The 17,800-nt window shown below is 47.1% G+C and overlaps 3 non-coding genes across 3 annotated transcripts; all 3 read right to left on the minus strand.

Moving 5' to 3' along the window:
• Nucleotides 1-73, minus strand: trnar-ucu (transfer RNA arginine (anticodon UCU)). The gene has a single exon. It is a non-coding gene; the product is annotated as a tRNA-Arg (tRNA).
• A 7,073-nt stretch (nucleotides 74-7,146) lies between these two features.
• Nucleotides 7,147-7,219, minus strand: trnar-ccu (transfer RNA arginine (anticodon CCU)). Its single transcript has one exon. It is a non-coding gene; the product is annotated as a tRNA-Arg (tRNA).
• Nucleotides 7,220-14,905: 7,686 nt separating this feature from the next.
• trnar-ccu (transfer RNA arginine (anticodon CCU)) lies at nucleotides 14,906-14,978 on the minus strand. Its single transcript has one exon. It is a non-coding gene; the product is annotated as a tRNA-Arg (tRNA).
• Nucleotides 14,979-17,800: the final 2,822 nt, after the last annotated feature.

A 17,800-nucleotide genomic window follows, 5' to 3' on the forward strand; every position in this document is an offset into this window, starting at 1 on the left:
CACCCCAGATGGGACTCGAACCCACAATCCCTGGTTTAGAAGGCCAGTGCCATATCCATTAGGCCACTGGGGCCATAAAGTATGCTGAAAATCACAGCCTTTATGTAGTCCACCCGACCTCTCAGACTGTGTGTTTCTGAGTGTTCGACTCTCACTGATTGTTTTTGACCCCAACCATCTCATGCCAAATTGTTGGCTGCTTGATTAATCAATCTGACTTCCCATTTGTCCCCAAACGGACAGACGAGAAATAACCAAACTCCAATGTTGCACAACTCGAGTCTGAGGAATATGGAGCAGACGAGAAAATAGCAAAGGGCTCAATGTTATTTTGTGCAGCACCTTGAAAATATTTACAGTTAATGAGGAAGGAGTAAGTGGAGATGTTGCAAAAAGCTGCATTGAGGACAAATCAACAGAATCATAGCAGGCATTCAGCCCATTGTGGCTGTGCTGTCTCTTTCAGACAATTCACCCCAAGATCTCCCAAATCCTGCAATTACCTTGTGCAAGTTTCGAATAATCATCGTTAAAAATCACAAAACACCAGGTTGTTGTCCAACAGGTTTATCTCAAAGTACGAGCTTTCGGTGCGCTGCTGCTTCGTCAGGTGGTTGTGGAGTATAAGATTGTAAGACACAGAATTTATGGCAAAAGTTTACAGTGTGATGTCACTGAAATTATATATTGAAAAAAATCTGGATTGTGTGTGAAGTCTCTCATCTTTTAGAATGACCAGGTTGGTTTCAGTTCTTTCATGTGTAAATCACAAAACGTTTTTCATTGCCAAGTGAAATGGCAAGCTGTCCAATAAAAGCTAAATGCTGTGAATGCTGGAAATCTGAAACAGAGAAAATGCTGGAGAAATCATGACTCAAAAACATGATTGAGTTTTCTGAAAAAGTCACAAAGAGGATTGATGAGGGCAGAGCGGTGGATGTAATCTATATGGACTTCAGGAAGGCGTTTGACAAGGTTCCACATGGGAGGCTGATCAGCAAGGTTAGATCTCATGGAATACAGGGAGAACTAGCGGTTTGGATACAGAACTGGCTCAAAGGTAGGAGACAGAGGATGGTGGTGGAGGGTTGTTTTTCAGACTGGAGCCCTGTGACCAATGGAGTGCCACAAGAATCAGTGCTGGGTCCACTACTTTCCGTCATTTATATATATGTTAGTATGATTATGAGGTATCATTAGTAAGTTTGCAGATGACACCAAAATTGGAGGTGTAGTGGACAGCAAAGAAGGTTCCCTCAGATTACAACGGGATCTTGATTAGAAGGGCCGATGAGCTGAGGAGTGATGGGTGGAGTTTAATTTAGATCAATGTGAGGTGCTGCATTTTGGGAAAGCAAATCTTAGCTGGGCTTATAGACTTAATGGGAATGTCCCAGGGAGTGTTGCTGAACAAAGAGACCTTAGAGTGTAGGTTCATAGCTCCTTGAAAGTAGAGTCGGGGATCGATAGGACAGTGAAGAAGGCATTGGGTATGCTTTCCTTTATTCCACATCAGTTGTGTACAGTCTATGCAGAGAGATAAGAACCAACAAAACATTGGAATGTGGACATTTCTCAAAGCTTCTGTATCGTTGTGAACAAAAAGGCATTTTGTCCTTGGGCAGGAACTGATCTCTGTTCATTGTCAGGCACCGAGAGGGTCTGTGAATTGAAAGAACGATGTGATATTTTGTCAGAAAGACCTGAGACTGTGTTGTTTCCCTGTTACACCTTGGCAGCAGTTGCCCAAAACTTTAGTGCATCCCTCAACATGTCATCTGAGATGTTGGAACATTCTGGGCTGTAACACTCATTGGTGCGAAGACTTTACACTGGCAAATGGCTATGTGTGCCCGAGTAGCATATTGGGTAAACCACTGTCCTCCTAAGTGTGGGATTGTGGGTTTAATTCCCCTCTGGGCTGCTTACGTTTTAAGCTTGGTCTTTGCAGCTGACTTTTGTCCCATGCCAACTTCATCACGATCCAAATTGACTGCATTTTGCCTCTACTCTGTTCAAAATCACTGTGCCTGTGTTGAGATTATGGCAAATGATGTGTAATAAAAACTTGCACAAGGCAATTCCAGGATTTGGGAGATCTTGGGGAGAATTGTCTGAAAGAGACAGCACAGCCACAATGGGCTGAATGCCCGCTAAGATTCTGTTGATCTGGAACATACTAAATAGAACACAGAACAGTACAGCACCGAACAGGCCCTTCAGCCCACGATGTTGTGCCGACCATTGATCCTCATGTATGCACCCTCAAATGTCTGTGACCATATGCATGTCCAGCAGTTTCTTAAATGTCCCCAGTGACCTTGCTTCCACAACTGCTGCTGGCAACACATTCCATGCTCTCAAAACTCTCTGTGTAAAGAACCCGGCTCTGACATCCCCTCAACACTTTCCTCCAACCAGCATCTTTCCTATAATAGGGCGACCAGAACTGGACGCAGTATTCCAAGTGCGGTCTAACCAAAGAAAGCATTTGTCCTCAATGCAACTTTTTCCAACATCTCCACCTACTTCCTCCCCACTAACTGCAAGTATCTTGAAAGCGTTGCACAAAATAACATTGAGCCCTTTGTTATTTTCCTGTCTGCTCCATTTTCCTCAGATGTGAGTTGTGCAAAGTTGGAGTTTGGTTGGTTTCTTGTCTGTCTGTTTGGGGACAAATGGGAAGTGAGATTGATTTATCAAACAGCCAATTTTTTAGCATTAGATAGAAGTTGTAAAAAACAATTAGTGAGAGTATAAAACTGAGAAAAACACAATATGAGCCATCAGGGTGCAGTATTAAAAGGCTGCCAGTTTAACAACAGACATGTAGTCCTGGTGGCCTAATGGATAAGACATTGGGCGCCTAAGCCAGGAATTGTGGGTTCTAATCCCCTCCTGAGTAGATAACATGCATAGGTTGCCCACTTTGAACTTTACTTCTAATCTACATTATAAACATCCCCATGTCTGCATTCAGTTGGTGGGAAGTGCTGTCCAACATGAACTTGCACAAAGTTGTCGGGGATCTGCAGGATTGGGTCGAAATTGCCTGAAAGAGACTGCAGAGCCACAATGGGGAAAGAACTGCTGAGATTCTCCTGGGGCTGGCATTGTGACTCACAGTGTCAGGGACCTGGCTTTGATTTCTCCCTTGGGTGTCTGTTTGTGTCGAGTTTGCACATTCTCTCCATGGGGTACTCGGAGTGCATTGTGTTCCTCCCACAGCCCAAAGATGTGCAGGTTCAGTGGATAGGTTTTGGGGAATGCAGGGTGAGAGGATAGGGATCGGGCTTGAATGGGATGCTCTTCAGAGGCTGAGTGTGGACTTGGGGTGACTGGCTTGTCCCTCTCACTCGAGGGCTTTTATGAACAAATTTGGAGCAGATGATCAGAGATTTGCTGCAGATGCCAGTCAAGGCTTTGCTAAGGGACTGGCATCCAGGTGTGTGTTCATATCCTTCTTTTCCCTGATCTTCCAGAATGTTCTGGAGCTTTGGCCAAAAGGGCCATGAGCTGGGTTCACATCATCCAATGGGGTCACATTGCCAGGAGCTAGACAACGGATTTACTCAGACTGACACTTCCAGTCATCGAGTCATAGAGATGTACAGCACAGAAACACACCCTCGGTCCAACCCGTCCATGCCGAACAGATATCCCAACCCAATCTAGTCCCACCTTCCAGCACCCGGCCCATCTCCCTCCAAACTCTTCCTATTCATATACCCATCCAGATGCCTTTTAAATGATGTAATTGTACCAGCCTCCACCACTTCGTCTGGCAGCTCATTCCACACACACACACCACCCTCTGCTTGAAAAAGTTGCCCCTTAGGTCTCTTTTATATCTTTTCCCTCTCACCCTAAACCTATGCCCTCTAGTTCTGGAGTCCCCCACCCCAGGGAAAAGACCTTGGCGGTTTACCCTATTCGTGCTCCTCATGATTTTATAAACCTCTGTAAGGTCACCCCTCAGCCTCCAACGCTTGGATCCTATCCTTAGAGGAACTGGTATCAGCTTCCACCACTGTGACTCTGTGTTCAACCTCATCCGTCCTCTTTTCCAGGTCTCCCAGCTGCTGTTCATGCTTCTGCAGCATGACAGAGATCGGGGCCAGCTTCACCTCTATCTGCTTCCCCAACATCTCGCGAGATTTCGCGAGCTCCTTCCCCAGGGCCTGGTAGGTAATCGAGCCCATGGATCCTGCAGGCTGGGCCGGGGGCCTGGCCCCGGACACTGCTCCTCCCTTCTTCAACATCCCTGGACGATGAAAACGCAGGTAAGTTGATTTTTCACAATGTCCTGGGACTCCACAACCTTTTCAGAGTCCCAGGATATCGCGATGGTCCAGACTGGGTGGGATAGAAATTCTTCCCCCTTGTGCTGTGGTGCGAAGCTCTGCAACATGATCGTCCGAGATCACCGCCATCTTGGATCCCCAGAGTGCAGTGAGAGAATCAAACTCAGAAAAACACACAATAAGAGGTCAGGGTGCAGTATTTAAAGGCTGCCATTGCTGCTTAAATTGTGCAGCCCCAGTGGCCTAATGGATAAAGCCTTAGTCTCCTTCATCTGGGATTGTGGGTTCAAGCCCTATCTGGGGTGTTGGACTCTTCATTGTATGTCCTTGCACTTTAATCCACTTTGCAAACTTCCCCATGTCTGCATTCAGTTGATGGGATGTGGTGTCCCCTGTGACCTTACACAAGTTTTTGGGGATCTGCAGGATTAATGCAGAATTCCCTGAAAGAGACAGCACAGTCACAATGGCTGAAAACCTGCTGAGATTCTCCTGGGGATGGCATGATGGCTCAGTGCGTAGCACTGCTGCCTCACAGTGTCAGGGACCTGGCTTTGATTCCTCCCTTGGGTGTCTGTTTGTGTCGAGTTTGCACATTCTCTCCATGGGGTACTCCGGGTGCTTTGGTTTCCTCCCACAGCCCAAAGATGTGCAGGTTTGGTGGATTGGCTTTGGGGAATGCAGGGTGAGAGGATAGGGGTTAGGCCTGGCTGGGATGCTCTTCAGAGGGTCAGTGTGGATGTGATGGTCTGAATGGCCTCCTCCCACCCTACTCTAGGGCTTCTCTGAACAAGTTTGGAGCAGATGGTCAAAGGCCCAGTCAAGGCTTCGTGAAGGGACTGCCATCCAGGTGTGTGTCCCTATGCTCCTTTTCCCTGATCTTCCCGAATGTTCAAATCAACATCATCACATTAAAGACATTTTGTTTCTTGTCTTAATGAGAAACGATTTGGCTTCAAGAGCACAAAGGTTTTGGATGTTGTCTCTTGAGGTTTGCTGATGAAACCGTTGATGTACAGGGCCAACTGCAGATAATGGCAGAGACACTCTCCAGTGGTGACTGTCAGCGTTACCAGTCGTGAAGACTTCATCCAAGAAACTGACGGTGATCTTGACCGCAGTCTCACCACGGCCTGCAAATCACAATCGGCTTAACCAGACTCAAGAACTAAAGAGAAACCAAGAACATCTCACCGATATTACCATGAAGGTTGGTTCCAGCAAAGGATCAACGGCGAGACCGCAAAAACACATTTCATATCTCTCTGTGCTGGAACTTTCTGCTGTCTTTCTCCATTGAAATAATATCCAGCTGCTTTATTCTTCCTACCAAAGTGTATGACCTCACACATTCCCACATTTTCTTTCATTTGCTGAGTTGTTGGCTACTCCCTTAACCCATCCACCTCCCTCTGTAAACTCTGTGAGTCAGACTCAGCAGTTGCCTTCCCACAAATGTTTGTCTAATCTGTGGATGTGGCACTCCAAGTACTCCAACGATGGCCTAACTACCTCACATCTCCATCATAACCTCCTTGCAATTGTATTCAATACCTTGACTAAGAAAGGTAAGGGCCCAAATGCATAGCCACAGCCCCATCAGTTCCAACCTTGAACCCCCAGATTTCAATCATTCCCATTGACATATTGGACCTTATCATAAATACCAAACATGCAGGTAATCTGGGGTTCAGCTGGTAATGTTGACAGAATATAGCTTAGACTGACACCAACACAACCAAAACAGAAGTTGCTTTGTCCATAGATTGGTAGCTCTATCTGTTGGAGCCCCAGTGACCTCATGGGTACGACACTAACTTCCTAAACCAGAGATTGTGGGCTCAAGTCTTATTTGGGGTTTTGATTTTGTTGAAAACTTCACTGTGCAGCTGATCTCAATCCTGTGTGGTCACGTGAGCGTGGCAACAAAATCAGGCATTCTCAATTGATCCTCAGCTGGAGAAACTTGACCTGATAGAAAATTGGCCACACTAAATTAAACAGCAGCTATCAGCTCCAGAGAACAGTGCAACTAAGATCAAAGAGTTACAAAGATTCAAGAAGAACCAGTTCCAACCAGCCTGAGGGTTGTATATTCGAGAAGTGTCAGCCTGAGACAATAAACTTTATAGCTCCTGGCATGACAACAGTGAAGGGTATTGGTGTGACCCCATTGGATGATGTGAACCCAGCTCATGACCGTATTGGCCAAAGCCACAGAAGATTCTGGAAGATCAGGGAAAAGTAGGGTAGGAACACACACCTGGATGGCAGTCCCTTCTCAAAGCCTTGACTGGGCCTTGCAGTGGAGCTCTGACCATTTGGTCCAACCTTGTTCAGAGAAGCCCTAGAGTGGGGTGGGAGGAGGCCATTCAGACCATCACATCCACACTGGCCCTTTGAAGAGCATTCCACCCAGGCCCAACCACAATCCTCTCACCCTGCACTCCCCAAATCCAATCCACCGAACCTGCACATCTTTGGGCTGTGGGAGGAAATCAAAGCACCTGGAGGACCCCATTGAGAAAATGTGCAAACTCGACACAAACAGACACCCAAGGGAGGAATCAAAGCCAGGTCCCTGACACTGTGAGGCAGTCCTGCTGACCACTGAGCCACCATGCCATCCCCAGGAGGATCTCAGCAGGTTTTCAGTCATTGTGACTGTGCTGTCTCTTTCAGACGATTGACCCAAAAATCCTGCATATCCTCAACATTCTGTATTTTTCTGACACAGGGTACCACCAACCCAACACAGACTCGGGGACTTTTCCAGAGGAGATGAGAAATTGACTTGACCTCGGATGAAGATCAGCCATGAAGACAAGCTTTAAAAGTCAGACACCCCAGATGGGACTTGAACCCACAATCCCTGACTTAGGAGGCCAGTGCCTTATCCATTAGGCCACTGAGGCCACCTGTGTGATGTTAAAATGGCAGCTTTTAAGTTTTGTTTTGCATGAACACACTGAATGTGGCTCAGCCAGCACAGAGTCAGTGCCCTGGACTGAGGGCATTCCAAATCTCCGGGTTATATATGTTTTTCTCTTTACCCCCGCACTGCTGCCTAACTGTGGTAGTGCTTATGTTTTCCCCAGCACCCATGTTGTGTGTGTGCAGGTGTGAGGCACAGTGAAAGACAACAGATATACAAATCTTTATTCAATTCCCACCACCAGGAAGAAAGGAAACACCCAAGTGGCCAATGACAATCATCAAAGGGCAATGCTGTGTGACCAAACAGTGAGGGGGAGGGCACTCTCTGAACAGCTCAAGGATGTTGGTAGACACTGCGTGCTCCTTCTCCAGGGACACCCGGGCTCGAACGTAACCATGGAAGAGGGTCAGGCAATCGGCCCTAACAACCAGTTTGGCCAGGCCCAGGAGCAGACCCATGAGGAGATCCTCTGACCAACCCTCCCCCCTCGGCACTGGGTGCCCAATGATGGGGAGTGTGGGGCTGAAGTCCAACCAGAAACGGAGGAGAAGGTTTCCCAGAAAGCTAAAAAGGGAGTGCAAGCGCCCTGTTCCATGGACTCCACAGCACCACAGAACAAGCAGTTGGGCTGGGAGTCCGTGAACCACCACAATCTGTGGACTGCCGCGTGCAATACCCTCCACCCCAGATCCCCGTGAGAAAGGGGGAGGACTCCCATGTAGAGAGCCCTTCACTGGGGATGATCCCCACCGCCCGGTGGTAAATGGGCACGCCAGGGTGTGTCCGGGAGGTGGATGAGGGTGTGCAGCAGCAGTCTGTACAGGGCCCTCTGTGATACACCCCTGAAAGGGACAAAACTAAAACTCCGGAGACAGCTCAGGTTGTGGGGCACAGGCTCCCGCAGGAAATACAGGACCCTGGGGCCAATGTGAAATTCCGTCTGGTCAGGAGTGAGTGCAGATGGGATCCCACCGCACACCTGAGCATCCTCCAACTGGGGCACTACGTTGGGTCTGAGCACCGTCGTTTTAAGGTGTCGGATGGTGGTGGCCACGTACCGGACGTCTACCGCTGCCCTGCTCGCTATATCCTGCGGCAGCGTCCAGCCCAGGCCCACACCATCCAGCACGTCCCCGACCCTGGTCACCCTCGCAGTCACGGCCCTCCCCTCCGACAGTCGCTCGAACCCACGAGTACGGAGGTGCGGATTCCTGAGCAACGTCTCCATGACGACAGCCGCTACTCCTGCCGGAGGGTAGGCGTGACGCGATTCGACCATGTTCCAGACCGTGAGCAGGTCCTGGTAAAAGACAGGCAGTGTCCTGAGAGTGACCTCCAAACCATCACGGTCCCTGAACAGGAGCTGAGTCTCGTAGTTGAGGTTACGCACCTGGTGGAAAAAATACGTCACCAGGGCCCCCCGCCGAGGGGGAGGCTCAATGTAAAGGTATCGCTGCAAGGTCTGAAGGTGGAACATCGTTACCTGGGTGTGAACGCACATCAGCGACTGACCGCCCTCCTCAATATGGAGACTCAGGACCTGCGCAGTGACCCAGTGCATCTTTTTGTCCCAGAAGAAGTGAACCAACATTCTCTGGATGTCAGCGAAAAAACCAGGTGGAGGGACCAAAGTGACCAGCCGGTACCACAGCATGGCAGGCACCAGCTGGTTTATGACCAACACTCGACTCCTGTGAGACAGCACTCGGAGCAGTCCTGTCCAGAGGCTGAGGCGAGGTGAGATTTTGGCCTCCAGCTCCTGCCAGTTCCCCGGCCAGGATTCCTCAGCTGGGCTGAGGTAGACCCCCAGGTCGAGGAGATGGGTGGTACTCCAGCTGAACCCCCGTAACTCCTCCGACAGAGACTCCACCCGCCACGGACTGACCAGTCGTCTGGAATATTGGGCCCAGTTGATCCTGGTGGAAGAGGCCGCTGAGTACACAACCTGGCACTCACACATCCTCCCCAGGTCAGCAGGGTCGGTGAAAGGGAGGAGCACGTGGTCAGCGTAGGCCGAGATGACCACCCCCGTGCCCGCACCGCGCTGAACCAGCCCCGACAACCTCCTCCATAAGAGGCACAGGAAAGGCTCCACGCACAGGGAATCCAGCTGGCCGGACAGGGGGCAGCCTTGGTGTACACCTCTCCCAAAGTGAAGGGGCAGTGTCATGGAGCCATTAACTTTAAAACTAATTGTACCTGCCTCCACTTGGTCCACATCCACACAAGCATTTCCTGTCATGTACCTGTCCAAATGTCTTTCTCATAGATTCCATACAGTGTGGAAACAGGCCATTTGGCCCACCCAGACTCACTCCCCAACGTGTCCTCCTGCCAAATGCACCCAACCTTCACATCCCTGAACCGTCTGGGCAATTTTGCATGGCTAATTTACTTGTGGGAGGAAACTGGAGCACCTGGAGGAAACCCACACAGACACGGGGAGAAAGTGCAAAATCCACACAAACTGTCACCAGAGGCTGAAATTGAACCTCGGTCCCTGGTACTATGAGACAGCAGTGCTAACCACGGAGCCAACTTGGAAACTCTTCAGGAGCAGTCACCCAAGGGAGGAATCAAAGCCAGGTCCCTGACACTGTGAGGCAGCAGTGCTACTCACTGAGCCACCATGGCATCCCCAGGAGAATCTCAGCAAGTTTTCAGCCATTGTAACTGTGCTGTCTCTTTCAGACGATTCACCCCCCCATCCTGAAGATCCCCAAAAATCTTGAGCAAGAACATGTTGGGCACCACTTCCCATCCGCTGAAAGCAGACAAGGGGGATTTCTCCAAAGTCAATTAGAAATAACGTTGACAGTGAACAAGCCATAAATAATCAGATACTCCAGATGGGACACGAACCCAAAAACCCCTGGTTTAGGAGACCAGTGCCTTATCCATTAGGCCGTTGGGGATACACCCGTCAAGATCAAATGGCAACCTTTAAATACTGAACCCTGCCCTGTCATATTGTTTTTTGCTGAGTTTTCTACTCTTACTGATTGTTTTTTACCCCTTCCATTTCATGCTAAATTGTCGGCTGCTTGATAAATTGATCTTGCCTCCCATTTGGCCCCAGACGGACATTTGAGAAATCACAGCCGGTCAGACAGCGTCCGAGGAGCAGGAGAGTCGACATTTCGAGCATAGGCCTGAAGAGCTTATACTCGAAACATTGACTCCCCTGCTCCTCGGATGCCGCCTGACCAGCTGTACTTTTCCAGCACCACACAGTTTGACTCTGATCTCTCACATCTGCAGTGCTCACTTTCTCCCAGTCGAGAAATCAACTCAACTCCAACTTTGCAGACCCACAGTTTGAGGCAAATGGAGCAGAAGGAAAAGGGCTCAATGTTATTGTGTGCAGCACTTTCAAGATATTTGCAGTTAGTGGGGAAGGAGGAAGTGGAGATGTTGCAAAAAGTTGCATTAAGGACAAATCAACAGGATCTTAGCGGGCATTCAGCCCATTGTGGCTGTGCTGTCTCTTTCAGACAATTCACCCCAAGATCTCCCAAATCCTGGAATTACCTTGTGCAAGTTTCTATGTCACCTCATTTGCCATAATCTCAACGTAGGCACAGTGATTTTTAACAGAGTACTGTCGATGAAAAATTCAGTCAGCATGGATTGAGATGAAGTTGACATGGAATGAAAATCAGCAACAAAGCCCAGGATTAAAACCCAAGCACCCCAGATGGGACTTGAACCAACAATTACCAGCTTAGGGAAGCCAGGGCCTTATCCATTCGGCCCCTCAGGCTCCCACCTTGCACTCTCTGTGGAAAGTGTTGACCTCAAACGAGTGCGACAGCTGAGCAGGTTCCAAGATCGACAATGACATGTTGAGGGACACACTAAAGTATGGAGCAGCTGCTGTCAAGGTGTAACAGTTAAAGAACACTGTCTAAGGCCTTTCTGACCAGTTAGGACATCGTCCCTTCATTTCTCAGACCCTCTTGGTGCCTCAGAATGAAGAGAAATCGTTTCCTGTCTCAGTAGAAAGATCTGCCCGAACTTGCGAGACCCCCCTTTGTGGAAGAGAACCAGCCCTATATCGGGACATTATGTTACTAACGTTCATCTGGTTGATCAGTGGAAATTAAAAGCCATTTCACACAACAGGCAGAGTCAATCTTTAGCTGAGTAGAAGTTCAGCAGAGAGAAACAGACTTACTTTGTGATATAATAGGTAATTCCTGTCCCATTGATCTATTAACTGCAGGGAACTTTCAGATATGTGGTATCTTTAGAGCAATTAAATATCCTCCCAAGATATATGCTTTCACTCTCAACTGAAGATGTTATAACTTCAATGGCTAAGAGTATTAACCAATAAATCAATGCCAAGCCAGTTGAAGTATTACACTTGGCACATCATCATCGCTGTAATTGCAGAATGCAGCATAACCTATTCCGTCTTCTAACCTACTGACAGCCAACTTTTCAAAAGTCTCCTTACACGACTCTGAAAACAAATTAAAAGAAACCAATTAAACCAAATAAGCACAAATTAAAATGTCCCAGTCATTTAAAAAGGCTCTGTAATAAAGGTCAAAATCTCCCAAGAAAGCTTACACTTCCAGAGTCACAGAGTTGTACAGATCCTTCGCTCCAACTCGTCCATGCCAACCAGATATCCGAAAGTTATCTAGTCCCACAAACCAGCATTTGGTCCATATCCCTCTGAAGCCTTCTTATTCATGTCCCCATCCAGCTGCCTTTTAAATGTTACAGAGTCTTAGAGTTATACAGCACGGAAACAGACCCTTTGGTCCAACTCGTCTGTGCCGACCTGATATCCTGAATTAATCTAGTCCGACTTGCCAGCATTTGGCCCATATCCCTCTAAACCCACCCTGTTCATATACCCCCATCCAGATGCCTTTTAAATGTTTTGGAGGAGCCGGGGTTAGACTGGGGTGGACAAAGTTAAAAATCACACAACACCAGGCTATAGTCCAGCGGGTTTATTTGGAAGCACTAGCTTTCGAAGCGATGCTCCTTCACTGGGTGGTTGTCTTCATCTGATGAAGACAGATATAACGGGGTATATATCTGTGAGAAGGTGTGTGTGTGGGTGTGAGTGTGGGAGCATGTGTGTGTATTGTGTGACATGACGTGTGTGTGTCTGTGTGTGTCTGTGTGTGTGTGTGTGTGTATAGTGCAGTGGGGTCAGCTGTAGTGTGACATGAACCCAAGATCCCAGTTGAGGCCATCCCCATGGGTACCAAACGTGGTTATCAGCGTCTGCTCAGCCACGTTTCGTTGTTGCCGGTCCCAAAGTCCACCTTGGAGGATGGTTACCTGAAAGATTGAGGTTGAAAGTCCCTGATCGTTGTAGTGATCTCCGACTGGGAGGGAACACCTCTGTTTGGTGATTATTACGCGGTGGCCATTCATCTGTTGCCGTAGCCTCTGCTCGGTCTCGCCAATGTACCATGCATTGGGCATCCTTCCCTGCAGCGTATGAGATAGACAATGTTGGCCGAGTCACATGAGTACCTGCCGCGTACATGGTGGGAGATGTCCCCATGTGTAATGGCGGTATCCATGGTGACACTCTGACACGTTTTACAGCGTTTGCTGTGACAGGGTTGTTTGGTGTTGTCCTGAAGGCCGGGCAGTTTGCTGTGAACAATGATCTGTTTAAGGTTTGGTGGCTGTTTAAAGGTGAGAAGTGGAGGGGTGGGGAAGGTCTTGGCGAGGTGCTCATCCTCATCGATAATGTGTTGCAGGCTGTGGAGAATGTGACGTAGTTTCTCAGCTCCTGGTAAGTACTGAACAATGAAGGGTACCCTGTTGGTTGCAGCTCGTGTCTGTCTCCTGAGGAGGTCATTGCAGTTTCTCCCTGGGGCATGTCAGAACTGGCGATTGATGAGTTAAGCATCATGTCACATTCTTATCAGGACATCCTTGTGTACTTCCAAGTGCCCCTCACATTCCCCCCTCACCTGAACAGATCCTGTGTAAGTGTACGGCTTGTACAGAGGGGACGGCTGTTTTAATATGTTGACGGTGGGTTTGCATTTGAGTGAGGTTCTGTGGTGTCCATCCTTGATGGAGATGCATGTGTCCAAGAATGAGACAGATACTAAACAGTAGTCCATGGTGAGTTTGATGGTGGGATGAAACTCGTGAAATGTTGGTGAACATAAATGTTGGGAGAGTGCAGCATTGTTCTGACATGAACACAACCAAGGTTGAGGGGATCAATTCTCCTGACATGGCCCCAGAAGCACGTGTTGTCCCAGTGACATAACAGCTCCATCTCTGATCTTCTAAGCTACTGCCTGTGGTTTACATCCCTTCTGGGGATACTTTCTATTTAAACATTCTCTCCAATTAAAACCCTCTCACTGCATTATCTCCATTCAAATTAAGTTAATCTCTGACCTAATGTCTTTAAAACTGCATGGCTGCTTTGAGATCATGGAATTAAAACATTTCCAAGTCAGTTTGATACATGTGGCAACAAACGTTTGATGAACTGGAGCGAAAGGGAGTGGAATTAATTTCTCAGCTCTCCCAAAGAGACAGCATTGACATGATGGGCTTCAGTATATGCAGTCACATTCGAAGATTCATTGATCTGAAATTAAACAGTCAAATGTCTGTTTCACCACAGTCGCCTCATCTGTTGTTCGTTTCCTCACTGATGCAGGAATTAGCATTGACCCATTTGTTCTTGTCTTTCTGGGACCATTCCTTCTATGTTGGCTGTACAAACATTGAGCTTGCTTGACTTCTATACTGTCCTCTTGGTATTTAACAGGATAAAATGCAGGTGAAATAAAGTTATTCCATACGCAAAAATTTATACTTAAATTCGATGAGTTGGACCAAGATAACAGTCACCCTAAGGGTGGAAGATTCATTGAAAATATTTGGTTTGCAAGTAATGATAGACACAGTGAAAAGTTTTGTCTTGTGAGCAATACAGGCAGCTCACAGAGTTAAGTCGCATAGATAAGTAAATAATAGGGAAACAGCAGCAGGAACAAAAACACAGGTCCAGGCGAGTATTGAGAGTCTGTGAGACCGTTCAGTATTCCAACAACAGTAGGGTAGAAACTGTTTCAAAACTGGTTGGTGCGTGTGTTCAGGCTTCTGTTCCTTCTCCCCAATGGTAGAGGTTGTAGAAAAACATTGCCAGGGTCGGATGGATCTTTGAGAATGCTGGAGACCTTTCCTTGACAGTGGGCCTGGTAGATGGATTCTATAGATGGGAGGTTGGCCTTTGTGATTGTCTGGGCTGAGTTCACCACTCTCTGTAACCGTCTCCGATCTTGAATGGTACAGTTGCCAAACCAGTTAGTGACACATCCAGACAGAATGCTGTCGATGGTGCACCTATAAACGTTGGCAAGGGTATTCTCTGTCAGTAATATCCGATGTTCTGGAGGGATCAGTGTTGAAGGGTTGGTTTGTTGATGAGAGTGTGATGAGAGCTGGCTTCCAAAAGCAACCTCTCCAACCGCACTCTCAGGAATCTCGTCCCCATCCAGAAACAGCAGCCACTTGATCACCACCTTCAACATTCAATCCTGCAGATCCTCGAAAATCTTGTGCAAGATCATGTTGGATACCACTGACCATCAACTGAATGCAGAGATGGGGATTTTTCCAAAATAGATTATAAATAAAGGATAAGCTGCAAAGACACCCCAGATGGGACTTGAACCCACAATTCCTGGCTTAGGAGGCCAGTGCCTTATCCATTAGGCCACTGGGGCCCCACTTGCTGATTGCCAATGGCAGCCTTTAAATACTGCACCCTGACCTCTCATCGTGTGTGTTTCTGTGTGTTGCACTCTCACTGATTGGTTCTTAACCCTTCCATCTCATGCCACATTGTTGGCTGCTTGATAAATTGATCCCGCCTTCCATTTCTCCCCAAACGGACAGATGAGATATCAACCCAAACTCCAACTTTGCACAACTCAAGTCTGAGGAAAATGGAGCAGACAGGAAAATAGCAAAGGGCTCAATGTTATTTTGTGCAGCACCTTGAAGATATTTGCAGTTACTGGGGCAGGTGGAAGTGGAGATGTTGCAAAAAGCTGCATTGAGGACAATTCAACAGGATCTTTGTGGGCATTCAGACCATTGTGGCTGTGCTGTCTCTTTCAGACAATTCACCCCAAGATCTCCCAAATCCCAGAATTATCTTGTATAAGTCTCTACTAAACAGAATTTGCCATAATCTCAACACAGGCACAATGATTTTTAACAGAGTAGTTAAAAAATCCAGTCAATTTGGATTGAGATGAAGTTGACATGGGATGAAATTCAGCCACTGCAAAGACCAGGCTTAAAAATGAAATCCCTGAAATCCCAGATTTCAGAGACCAGTGCCATAGCCATTAGGCCATGAGGGCATTATATTGGCAGACCACTGGGAACAGTTGACCTCAAATGAGTGTGACAGCCAAGCACACTCCCAGATCTGTGACAACACACTGAGGGACACACTAAAGGTTCAGGCAGCTGCTGCCAAGGTGTAAAAGGGAAACAACACAGTCTCAGGTCTTTCTGACAAATGATCACATCGTCCTTTCAGTTCTCAGATCCTCTTGGTGCCTGACAATGAACAGAGATCGTTTCCTGCCCAAGTCCAAAATGCCTTTCTTTCCACAACGATACAGAAGGTTTGAGAAATGTCAATATTCCAATGGTTTGTTGGTTGTTTTCTCTCTGCATAGACTGTACACAACTGATTTAGAACCACTGTATGCATTTCCAAATGATGTTACAAACTGTTTCAATACTTTTTTAACAAATTCAAGTTGAAATGCAAATCAAATTTAGTCTCCCTTTGTCCCCATCTCCAACAAAAATACTTGAGTAATGTTGTGAGGAATTCATCAGACGAATGAGACTCCAGGAATTCTTCCAAGATGTCAGCAATGATCCCAATGAGCCAACCAACGAACGGGAACAGTCATCAGAGAGATCCATCGTGGAGCGACCAAAGAAGGAGTCGATTTGTATCCCTGCGGAGGGCCGCTGTCCTGACCTTGAGATGTATGCTCAACCGTCAGGAGATGGGTGAATGACAGATTTAAAAATCACACAACACCAGGTTAGAGTTGAACATGTGGAAGCACTAGGTTTCGGAGCACTGCTCCTTCATCAGGTGGTTGTGGAGAATAAGATTGCAGGACAGAATTTTTCGCAAATGTTTACAGTGTGATGAAACTGAAATTCTATCTTGAGAAATTGTATCTGGATTGTTTGTTAAGTCTCTCATCTTTTAGAATGGCCAGGTTGGTTTTTGTTCTTTCATATGTAAATTGCAGAACTTTTATCAAAAGTTACATTCTCAAGTGAACTTTAACAATTGGTGTCGTGTCGGCCCAGATGATGTATTGAAGGTGTGAGCTCCCCTGTATGAGGCTGTCTGTGCCACAATGGTCAGACTGATTCTAATCTAATAAACATATTTACAGCCTCTCACAGGAATTCATATAGTTTTTGAGCAAAGTAATATGTAATTTTGTAAGTACACGTTCATCACACAAACTTATATGTGTGTGTGTATATGTGCGTGTGGGTGTGTATGTGAGTGTATGTGTGTGTGTATGTGTGCGTATATGTGTATGGGTGTGTATTTGTGTGTATATGTGCGTGTGCATGTGTGTGTGCATATGTGTGTGTATATATATGTGTGTGTATATATATGTGTGTGTATATATGTGTGTGTGTATATGTGTGTGTATGTATATCTGTGTGTGGATGTGTTTGTGTGTGAGGGTGTGTATCTGTGTGTGTATATGTGTTTATGCATGTGAATGTGTGTGTATATATGTGTGCATGTGTGTGTGTGGGTGCGTGTGTGTGTGTATATGTGTGTGTGTTAATATGCGTATGCATGTGTGTGGCTGTGTGTGTGTGGGTGTGTATGTATGTATATATGTGTGTGTGTATATATGTACGTGTACGTGTGTGTATGTGGGTGTGTGTGTGCATATGTGTATGTGTTTGTGTTTATGTATATACGTGTATGTGTGTGTATGTGTGGGTATGTGTGTGTGTGTGTAAGTGTGTGTGTATGTGTGCATGTGTGTGTGTGTGTGTGTATGTGTGTGTGTGTACGTGTGTGTGTGTGTGTGTGTGTGTGTGTGTGTAGTTGAATGGGGTCACCTGTAATGTCCCAGGTGAGGCCATCTCCATTGTTACCAAACTTGGTGATCAGCCTCTGCTCGGCCACTTTTCATTGTTGCCTGTCCCGAAGTCCCCCTTGGAGGAAGGTCCGAGGTCGAATGTCCCGAATTGCTGAAGTGTTCTCTGACTGGGAGGGAACACTCCTGTCTGTTGACACTCAGAACAGCCCCACCCCCCCACCCCATATATGCACACGCACAAACACACGCACACCCACACGCACACGCGCGCACACACACACGTGCACAGACACACACACACACACACACACTTACAAGCACATATATGTTTGTGGGGTGAATTTGTATTTGCAGAACTACATTTTATCTTGCTCAAAAACTGTATGAACTACAGAGCTAAGGAGAGTATTGTGGCAGCTTCCAGAATCAGG

This window comes from Chiloscyllium punctatum, chromosome 18 (assembly GCF_047496795.1).
Source record: "Chiloscyllium punctatum isolate Juve2018m chromosome 18, sChiPun1.3, whole genome shotgun sequence".
NCBI classification, from domain to species: Eukaryota; Metazoa; Chordata; class Chondrichthyes; order Orectolobiformes; family Hemiscylliidae; genus Chiloscyllium; species Chiloscyllium punctatum.